The following is a 12,140-nucleotide window of genomic DNA, read 5'->3' as shown; positions in this document are numbered from 1 at the left end:
ACACTGACCCAAATACAACCTCTGGGTATATATAGGATAGACAGAAAGATATCGTTAGTGTATGTGCAGGTCTCGTGAAGTGTTCATAATGTTGAAACTATTATGGTTGTTTTGTTGTGGATCCGTTCAACCCTTTTTATTTCCTTCTCGTAGCTTCAACTGGACAGACCCGGACAATAGCATCGCCAAATTCGCCTGTCCAATCGACTGTAGACATGATGAGTTTGGGAAAATGTTTGATGCAGACGTTACTAACGAGCTTTGTCGATGTGCTTCGACTGCAACGTGGGAATTTTCCCCCAAAGAGATAGAATATCTTCAACTGGAATACAATGGACGATTGGGGATAGGACTACTGCTTTCATTAAACACATTGGAATGGAATATCCCTCAAGGTCCGTTCCAAATCAATGGACCCCAAGGCCTAGTCCATAAAGATGGATTTCTCAAGACCTTCCCTGAAAATATATGCGATTTTCATAACATTGTCAAACTTGATCTCTCTGGAAACAATTTGCATTACATCGGCAGGGAAATAAGATGCCTTTCCCATTTGTATGAATTGATTTTGAGGCGGAACAAAATAACAAAAATAGCCAACACTACTTTTCATGGTATGTCATCCTTGCGTGTACTGGATATTTCCCACAATGCCATAGTGCGGATTGACCCAGGAACACTTTCCCACTCCAGCTTGGGTTTGTGTGGCATGGATTTGAGTTTTAATCAGCTGACAGAGATAGATGTTACAAACATCATCATTCCAAGACCTTTTACTCAAATAAAATTGAACAATAATGTAATTCAGAAACTGGTAAACGAACTGCACATTACTTTTCAGGAGAACGTTACATATGGAGATGGTGGTATGGTGGATTTGAAAAATAATCAGTTTAATACATTTATCAATTTTACTGATATAGGAGTAACGGATTTAACTCAACTTGGTAAGATATTTAGTTATGGATTTGACCTCAGAGGAGCTAACTTTAGCTGCGATTGCGTTATGGAACCTTTCTTGGAATTGTCCAAGGAAGTAATTAAAAAAATATGGAGAAATTACTTTGAAGTTAAATGTGCCTCTCCTCCGGAGTTAGCTGATATGTCGATACCGGAGTTAGTGAATGAAACAAGATTTGATTCTTTTATTTGTGATATTTCAAAAGCATCTGATAATTGTCCGAGCGTTTGCGAATGTTACAGACAGCCAAGTCAAGACAGGACAGTAGTTAACTGTACACATAGAAACTTGACAAAACTTCCAAAGAACATTCCTGGTTTTGATAACATTCACTTACTCTTAGAAGGAAATGAAATATCAGACTTAACAAACGTTCCATATATCGATCAACTGACTGCTTTAGACGTTTCAAACAACGACATCAAAGCTATTTCTGATGATGTTGCCAAACGTTTCAGCAAAAGAAAAATCAAAATCAATCTTGAAGGAAACAGTATGACGACTGTTTCATCCGCTTTCATAAGTCGAGACCCCTGTTCTCTGCATCTTGGTGTGGTATATATAGAATGTAACTGTCACAATGATTGGATTAGGAATTGGCTGTATGGAAGGAATAACAATGTGTGTAAAAACAAAACAGATGTATTTTGCAAGGTTGGATCTGAACATGTACATATATCCAAATTTGATTTTACCTCTCTTGAATGCAACAGAAACTGGACATTGAAGACAATGGCTATCGCCGGGGGTATACTGATTTTGCTGATATGTTCCCTATCTGGAATTATTTTTCATTTTCGATACGAAGTATATCTACTTTTAAAAAATCCGCAAAAATCGAGGCACCATCAAGGTGAATTTATATATGATGCTTACGTATCTACTCACGAAAATAATATGCATGTACTTTCTTGGGTCATGAATGTGTTAATACCGTCACTAGAGAAATCCAAATATTCTCTGTACTTCCGTCCAAAAGATGCACTTGTGGGGGCAGTGCAGGAAGAGGATATAATAGATAAAATAACCCATTCCAGGAACCAAATCGTGATTATCTCTGCAGACTACACAAACCATGACCATGAGGATATTTGGACCCAAATCGAATGGAAACATACTTGGAACAAGTTCAAAGAAAACAGCCATATTCGCAACATTATTGTCATCAATTTTGATCAGTTGAGGTCCAAAGAATTTGAAGTTGGACCAATGAAGGCGTTTTTAGGCTTAGGCTTAGCATTAGATTTTTCTAATCGTAAGCACCAGCTTTTCGACGAAATAAAACATCTGCTTGGAATGCCGAATATTTCTTGTGCGACTAGGAACTATGGGTGGTTGGCTTCTAAGCCTCGGTTTTCCTCACAGGTTTCTTTTTCTTCACTTAAAATCAGTCCAGAAATAGACATCAATTGTAAAGATAATTTTGAAGAGGATTTTTTTAAACAGCACACCTTTGATAATACACGGAACTTCAAATACAAATCATCATGTGGTAAAAAGGAAATTGAAATAGAATACCAAAGGAAAGAAAAATATGGAAATGAAAAAAATATCGATAAATATCATTTATCCTCAACATTTAATGAAATATCAGAAGACAATTTTACTGAAAATAAGGGATTTACATCGTTTACCAGATACAGAGCACCTGAGGAAATAGATATCAGGGTATGAAAAAGTTAAATTGTCTAGGAGAGGCTGTATTGGGTTGTTATACGATTATGAACTCAATTATTGCTGGACTACATTTACATGTACGCTGCACACAGAACATCTTTCGCAAAAGACGGTAAACATTTTGATGATAGAATATGGGAACATATGATGCAACTAATGTCATTATGCTTAGAATTTCTCTGTAGAAACATGATATAAATGAACTTAAAGCAATCAGAAACACTGGTCATAATCAAGATGATTTTCACAGAACATCAGGACATTGAAAATCACGATTACTTGTCACTGTGTCAGAAATTCTACTGTGATTTGAACGTCCTGGATTATTTAATTTATTTATGTAGTGGATTGGTTTCATTTCTTAGATTTTTTCATTCTTTTTATCAAAGATGTAAACATTTGGATGATGAATATAATAATAAATATTTTTCAGAAGCATTCATTTTTCTGATATGTGTTAGAGAAACAATAAATCACGAAGGTAGCCTTGTCGACACTACGTGTATCTTGCACTTCAAAATGTGAACAGTTGTTTTGATTCAAATGTTCTGTATTACTTCAAGACCACACAAGGTAAACACACGACATTTAGGTTATCAACATATGTATTAATCTCAGCAGAAATGCTATCGATTTACGTGAACTTTGTGTTAAGAAACTAGGTAATCAATCTGAAATTTTAAAACCGGAAGAAAATAAATTGGTATTTAGAAATGAATTTAGTTGTAGAAAGCAGCAAACAATTTATAGCTTTAAACGTGTAAAAATATGAAGGTGGGATCATTACTAAATGGCTAATACAGATTAAACGAAGCAATGGAATGTTAATTTTCAAAATTTTCCGAACAAGAGGCAAACAAATCTTGATAAAACGTTTTGCTAGAATAATATATAATTTTAGCACCTTGTTTTCTCATGAGTATTCCTATATATTTCCTTTTGAACGCAATTCCATACAGTAATCTAGTATGAAATGAATGGCTGAGGAATTTATATGAAATAAGACAGATCGTATTCGACTTTAAAAGAGTTTAAGATCGTTTTAGGTATTAGAGAATTTGCGAAACGCTGACTTTATACGAGCTTGTTGATTACAGTAACATCAACTTAATTATCAGTAGAGCTACTTAGGATAAAAAAGCAACTATAGAACAGGCTCTACCGGATCAAGGAATATCGCTACATAAGTAAGGAACGTTCCCGATGGTGAATCTGATGCTATGTCGTTTGCCATGCACTTATATTGTTAGTTTGTCTTTAAAGCTGACATGAATTAATAAATACGTACACCTTTCTCATCTTATCCGCCATATTTCTCTCAGGTAGCCTAATTTACTCTACCCGTATATACCCCAAATGTGATTGTCACACCTGAGTGATTTTTCTAGGTGGACTCGACCAGTGCACATCTCCGATAGTAATATATAGGGAATGCGAAACAAATAAAATAACATTTTAAAACATTATGCTTTGCTCAAAATTACAAAATATTTATTGTATACCAATGCAACATTCCGAAAGTTTAAATGATATAGAAAAGATTCCAAAAAAAAAAGAAGAGCTTTTCTTGCATACTTGCAAGTGCATGCAAATATTTGCAGTTTTTTATGAAATAAATGCGGAGAAATCATTTGCCAATTACATACTGATAGAATGGAATAAGCAAAGGGCATAAAATATATTATTTATATCAATTCTTGCAAAATACAGGTCCATGCCATATACATAATATGTAATGCACGTGGCATATTCGCCAAAAAATCTCCTATCAAATACGGACGTCTATTCAACAGGTATCGGAGATGTGCACTTACCGAAAATATTAGATTCTCTTTATTCTGATAAATCCACGAAACAAAATGATAAACTCCATTTGTACATGTATCTCGTCAGAACTTTACAACAAGTTGTCATTCCATTATACAGACTGCGACACACTTCACCCGTGCCAAATAGGGTGTATTCAATCGGGGGAGATGTCAGAGTCGAAAAATTTTCCTGTAGTGAATGCTTGTTTGGTCGAGGTTTTGCAGTTTATAGAAATCGGGGAATCTAATCATATACACTGAGCATCTGGTTGGATATATTGCGTGCTCAATTCAACATTTATCGATGATCATATACAAACTTGGATATACAAATAAGGGAATAATGATCGAAAATATACATCTATTTAAAAATGCGGGTATTACATTTGCAATCCATAATAAACAGTTGATTACACAAAGACACATATAAAAGGAAATGTATAAACGAAAATATAGTTTTATTGTTTCTTTGGGAACCACATAATTATTTACGGTCTCCGTATGTCCATATTCATTGATTGGACGAGAGAGAGAGAGAGAGAGAGAGAGAGAGAGAGAGAGTGTGTGTGTGTGTGTGTGTGTCCTACTTCGATGTACAATATATCATTTCACAGAAGGAAAGAAAATTGATCTCTGATATAATGGTAAGCTTACAAGCATTAAAATTTAAAAATTTGTTATTGACAATATATTAAAAACTTACAGGAGTTGATGCTTATAATTGAATTCATTACAAATTTAAAAAAAAAATATCAGTTTTAACTGTGCATGTAGAAAATACTGACTTTGTATGTTAGAATAACGGAAAAAAAGTAAATTGTCAAAAAAGTGGGGCCCAGCCTCCCTGCCCACCCCAACCCCCTGTATACGTGCCTGAAACAACATCAATTCGTGTTGAAAGAAAGGTGCATATCTGCATTTCATTAAATTCCAAAGGAGCTGGGATTTATGTGTTCCCCTATTGATTATTTTGTATGCAAGATTCGTTCCCGAATTTAGAATCATGCTTTCAGTCAGAGCAGAAATAAAATCATTTTGAAGTACATCTAGTTTGAATGCAAATGTGGGGTTCCTTCTTTTAATTTCATCAGACTCATTTGAACCCCCTCCCCCAAACTATGCAGCTTTGTTTTTATTGATATCTAAATCGGCATATGAATCCGGATATACATTATAATGTTTTATCGTGATCATATAGATATCGATACTAAAAAATATTGATACTCTTGCCTTTTGCATATCCTACTAATGCATTACAGTAGATTGACACTGTATCATAAAAAAAAAACCCTCAACACAAATTTTACTAATTTATGAATACTAACATCTTATCTAATACATTTGAATTTGAAATTTCGACGTACAGCGGTATGTCTATTTTCAGAATATATCCATTGCGCCAGATCTCCGAAATGAAAATAATCATTATGGCATGTTACAGAAACGTTAAAACACACATATGCTATAGTCCTGCAATGCATGCATGCGATTTTTCTGAATGCATGTATTTATGTAATCGTGAATGAAGTTCCTACGCTTAAAACTATCTTGGACTTTATGCATTTTATTTTGTGATTTTGGTTTACCATTCCTTACACTATGTAAATGAAGTAAAACTTGGTAAAGGGTGCAATTCTACACCATACAATTAGTATGCATGCATGTGTTGAAAAGTAAAATGTACATGTAATAACCAGACATGTATCGTCATTTTTCAGGGGGTGGGAGGTACAACAGGAAGAAAAAAATGGAAAATTGGATTCTTTAAAATTTCTTGCCATTCAAAATAATAATTAAAAAGATGAACGAAAACATCAATAAAATAAAACATAAAACCCAAACAAACCAAGATGTTTTATCCGATGTTCAAAGTCCTAATGTGGGGGCGAAGGGTTACAAGAGTCTTTTATTTTGACTGCCTCAATAATTCCCCCCTACACTTTATTTTCTCCCATCGTTGGGGTGGGATGGGGTGGTTAGAGTCCTCTACTATGAGTGCCTCATAATATCTTCATTTTCTTAATTGGTGGTGGTGTGTGTCTTCTACTATTATATCAGAACTTTCAAGCTGGGGTCAATTTTGGGGGGAGGGGGTTGTCATCCAATATATTTTTTATTTGCATTACAAAATAACGGCCTCTCACTTCTGTATCTGTCGGCGCGGGTTCGAAACCCGCTCGCGCCGGTAAGTGAGAAAATTTCCCACTTTACTTTCGGTAGGTCGGTGGTTTCTTCCCGGGTACATTGTATCCGGTTTCTCTCTTCCACCAACAAAAACTGGGCGCCACCAGATAACTGAATAATTGTTGAGTGTGACGGAAAACATAAAAAAAAAGAAAGAAAAGAAAATAACAAAAAAGTGGATATTGTTATCAAAGGTGGGGGACAGACACTATTGGCCCTTCCCCTTGATTCTAAGTACTTTGACCTTTGTATTTGGGAGAGGGCCTACATATATAGGCTATGCCTGTTGCCCAATCCTGTTGAGTTTCTCAATAAAATATGTTTAAATTAAAAAAATTCTATGTGCTTGATAACTACGCATATGATAAACTCATTTATTACATTTTGCATTACTACAATTTGCATCTGACGCAGAATGTAATGAAGCAAAATGGCATAGATGTATAAGATCTATTAAGCGCCGAATTAGCATAAAATGAAGTAATTGAAAATAACATTATTTAAAGATATGTTTAATTTTTAATTATTGCGTGCTTTAAATGAATCAAATAAATCTGTAATATCAATTAATGAGAGCAATATTGAGTTACTGTTCCGTTATACATGTATTGAATTAACGATATCATTTGTCTTAATAAGAGCACGATTATTAAAAGATCATCGTTTGAATCTCTCTCTCTCTCTCTCTCTCTCTCTCTCTCTCTCTCTCTCTCTCTCTCTCTCTCTCTCTCTCTCTCTCTCCATACACTCGTGCAGTGTTGTATATGCAAATTATCTATGCACAAACAATTTATGTACCTAAAAGATTTCCTGATTTATAAATCTGCAATACTCTGACAAGCAAATCATACGGTATAAGGATTCATGCACAATACAGGGTAAATATTCTACTCTGATACTTCCCCTGATTGAAGATAGCTGATCGACACGGGCAAAGTGTGTCGCAGTCTGTACAATGGACGATGTTGTTTACTGTTGGAATACAAATGGAGTGTACCGTTTTGTTTCATGGATTATGCTAATAAAGGGAGTTTTACTACTACTTTGAGTATTTTCGACAAGTGTACACGTACATCTTCGGTCCTTTACAGATATTACGAGTAGACCCAGGTAAATAATCATCCGCATTCGATGCTTTTTCATGACGAGCGTACATGACCATGTCTTCTTTATACGTACAGTAGCATTTATGTATTTACATTTTGCTTGAAGTAAGTGTGAATGGTATAGATTTTATACCCTTTGCTTATTCCATTTCATCAATAGATCTAGATAATAGATGAAATATTTCTCCGCGTTTTTGTATAGTTTTGACGTATTTATTGCAAATGTACAACATTCACATAAAGAAAAGCCATTCTATATTTATTTATCCAAAGCTTTTAGAATGATTTACTACTGTACGATATGTTTATTGTAATTTTGAGCACTGCATGGTGTTTCAAAACGTGATTTCATTTCTTCTTGGTGTCCTATAAATTAGTATCGGAGATGTACGTGTTACCTGTCGAAGCTACCCGCACAGGTAAATCGAAGACACTGATGTGAAGTGAAGCGTAGCACAACTCGTACCCTTATATACCATGCGAACCCTGATACATATAACAATAGGATATCCAACTAATATGGCGGATTAGCAAAGAAATATGGCGGACACTGTATTTATTAATTCATGTCAGCTTTAACGTCTGTGTTCAGCAAAACGTCCAGATATGAAGACGTGGAAAACTAGGCGTCTTTTATTTCGAGTTCATTGGAATACATCGAATAGACATACGAATGAGAGAGAATATTGCTAAAGTTCTCGATGCATCAAATATAAAGTTGAAGGTCACATCAATATATTTCTTCTCTTGTACAAGGTTTTTAATGAATTCTGTCTCATAAGAATCCAAAATAGGGGCGCAATTTCTGTCCACAGGAATTCCAACAGACTCTTGGAATGTCTGACATGCAAAGACTATATAGATAATGTCTATGAGGAAGTCCTGCATATGAACTAAAGATTGATTGATTGATTGTTTATATTTTGTTTAACGTCTAAAGAGAACGTGTATGTAGAGAACTAGCACGTAGAACTAGAATGTGGTTGATCAAGGTGATGTTTTGGATGACTAATCACAAGAAACGACTGTTTTCTGGTCCCAATTTAATTGAAGAAGCGGTTGCCTATGATGTCAAAATGCCTAGTCAGCATTCAACGTGAGAAATAGTGGTGTATAGTGTTGAAAAATGGAAAGTTTCATGCTGTTGGTTTTCGAAACTTACGCAGGTAAGTTGTGCTTACTTACATTGTTCTTCCTATAGAGTGTTGCTAGTATGCCTTTGATGATATTTCATTGTTTAAATTCAAAACGCAAGCCTACAATCATAAACTTAAGTGATAAATTCGTGAGGTACCGTATAAGCAGAATTGTTAGCGAGGATTTAATTTTTGCATTACTAGCGAGAGTGACGAGGTCGCTAAAATTGGATATCGCTAACATACCAGAGGTAATAGCTATCACCCTTGGAATTAAAAAGTCGCAAAACTTAGCTCTCCCTAAATATATAAACCCATAATTTATGGAAAAATCACGTTGTGTCTCGGAAAAAGATATCACTTATACAGTATCTCCTTCCTATTCTTTTCAGAAATATTCCACCCATGACGTGAATCACATTAGTGAATGGCTCGGATAAGTGAGAAAGTTTCCCAGTTTACTTTCGGAATGTTGGTGGTCTCTTCCCATGTACATTGTATCTGGGTTCTCTCTTCCACCAATAAACACTGTGCACCACCATATAACTGAGAAATCGTTGTTGAGTGTGGCGGAAAACAGAAAAACAATCAATCACTAGTGATTCCGTAGTTCTCTTTCTACAATAATTGAGCTGTAGTTTCGTATCCAGGAGGTTGTGAATTCGAGACTCGCTCATGTCATGGCCGCGTTAAAACTAAGACGTCAAAATAGGTAGTGATTGTTCCTTCGCCAAGCGCTCGGCATCTAGATGTGAGAATCACGGGTCTTTCAGATATGACTTTAAAAACGGAAGCCCCGTGTCATCATAATCATAAAGGACCCTCACTGCTACGGCCCTGAGTGTGAAGGAAAAGTCAAAATTTGTGATACTTCACCTACAGGTGGTGACGTCTCTATATGAGTGAAAAGGTCAGGACGGGACGTGATTCTCAGAGATTTTTCAGGTACTCACATGCTTTGCGTCCGCATATCATTACATAATGATTTTGATCAAGGAAACAACCTGTATTATACTGACTTTGGTCATTATTTCAATAGATGAGAAAATGTTATTGACAATAGATCTTTTAAATTTTTGTAGCCATTGTTATTTTACACCAAACCTGATATATTTCTATTCTAGGCTTTGACACAAAGTGGATCATATAGCAAGTATCAATTTATTGAATTGATCAGGCAGTAACAACATATGTTACTGTTTCAGTGGGTTGCTGATATATGCACTGTAAAAGTATCGTCCCATGAATGGGTATATACCCATGGTCCTGTTATATTTCGGATCAAACACATGGCCAGCATTTTTTGTAACATTACTTGCATATTATCTTATGCAACCCTTATGTTTTCATCGTGCGCCGCATGACCATAGCTTGCTCATGTTTGAGGTTAATATAATTATTAAGTCTGTCTATATTTTGTAATATTTTAGCAACAATAAGAAATGATCGATAGCACTAGCTGAAATTTCAGTTTAGTGTGTCTTTTTTTTTTTTTTTTTTTTTTTAGGAAAATCATGGTGTTCAAGATTTTAAGGAACAATCCTCGCACAAATATTTCTTTATTTACCTAAATTTGATTTAGAAAAAATAGAATGAAAAATTATTCAGCCTTTCTTATGACAATAAAATTCGACGGGAGGCATATATTTCACCGTAACTGGTGTCCTAGAGGGACTGGAATTTCCAAAGACAAGAAAAAAAAAATACACTGATAATCGAACACTGATAAACTTCCCATTTTAAAGGCACAATGACCCACATTCGACCTCTGGGTATAAATAGGATGGAAAGAAAGATATCTTTAGTGTATGTGCAGGACTCGTGAAGTGTCCACAATGTTGAAAATATTATTGTTGCTTTGTTGTGGATCCGTTCAACCCTTTTTATTTCCTTCTGATAGCTTCAACTGGACAGACCCGGATAATAGCGTCGCCAAATTCGCCTGTCCAAGGAAGTATAGGAGTGATGAACTCGGGAAAACGGTTGATACAGACGTTATTAACGAGCTGTGTCGATGTGCTTCAACGGCAACGTGGAAATATTTCCCCAAAGATATAGAATATCTTCAACTGGAATACAATGGACGATTGGGGAAAGGACGTCTGCTTTCATTAAACACATTGGAATGTCGTACTCCTCAAGTTCCGTTACCAATTAATAGATCCCAAGGTCTGGTGCATAAAGATGGATTTCTCAATAATTTCCCTGAAAATATGTGCGATTTTCAGAACATTGTTAAACTAGATCTTTCTGGAAATAACTTGTTTTACATCGGCAGTGAGATAAGGTGTCTTTCCCATTTGTATGAATTGACTTTAAGGCGGAACAAAATAACAAAGATAACCAACACTACTTTTCATGGTATGTCATCCTTGCGTGCACTGGATATTTCCCACAATGCCATAGTGCGGATTGACCCTGGAACACTTTCCGATTCCAGCTTGGGTCTATGTAAAATGGATTTTAGCTTTAATCAGCTGACAGAGATAGATGTTACAAACATGATCACACCAAGACATTTTGTTGAAATAAAATTGAACAATAATGTAATTCAAAAACTGGTGAACGAACTTCACATTATTTTGCAGGATAACGTTACATATGGAGATGGAGGTAGGGTAGATTTGGAAAACAATAAATTTCACACATTTATCAATTTTACTGATTTAGGAGTAACTGATTTAACTAAAATTGGTAAAATGTTTGGGTATGGATTTGACCTCAGAGGAGCTAACTTTAGCTGCGATTGCGTTATGGAACCTTTCTTGGAATTGTCTCTAGAAGTAATTAACAAAATATGGAGAAATTATTTTGAAGTTAAATGTGCCTCTCCTCCGGAATTAGCTGACATGTCGATACCAGATTTATTGAGAGAAGAAAGATTTGATTCTTTTATTTGTGATATTTCGAAAGTATCTGATAATTGTCCGAGCGTTTGTGAATGTTACAGACAGCCAAGTCAAGACAGAACAGTAGTTAACTGTACACATAGAAACTTGACAAAACTTCCAAAGAACATTCCTGGTTTTGATAAAATTCACTTACTATTAGAAGGAAATGAAATATCAGACTTAACAAACGTTTCATATATCAATCAACTGGCTGCTTTAGACGTTTCAAACAATGACATCAAAAGTATTTCTGAAGATGTTGCCAAACTTTTCAGCAAAGGGAATGTCAAAATCAATCTTGAAGGAAACAGTATGACGACTGTTTCATCCGCTTTCATAAGTCAAGATCCCTGTTCTCTGCATCTTGGTGTGGTATA

The sequence above is a fragment of the Ostrea edulis genome, chromosome 1 (genome assembly GCF_947568905.1).
Source record: "Ostrea edulis chromosome 1, xbOstEdul1.1, whole genome shotgun sequence".
Lineage (NCBI taxonomy): Eukaryota > Metazoa > Mollusca > Bivalvia > Ostreida > Ostreidae > Ostrea > Ostrea edulis.
This window is presented reverse-complemented; position numbering follows the sequence as displayed.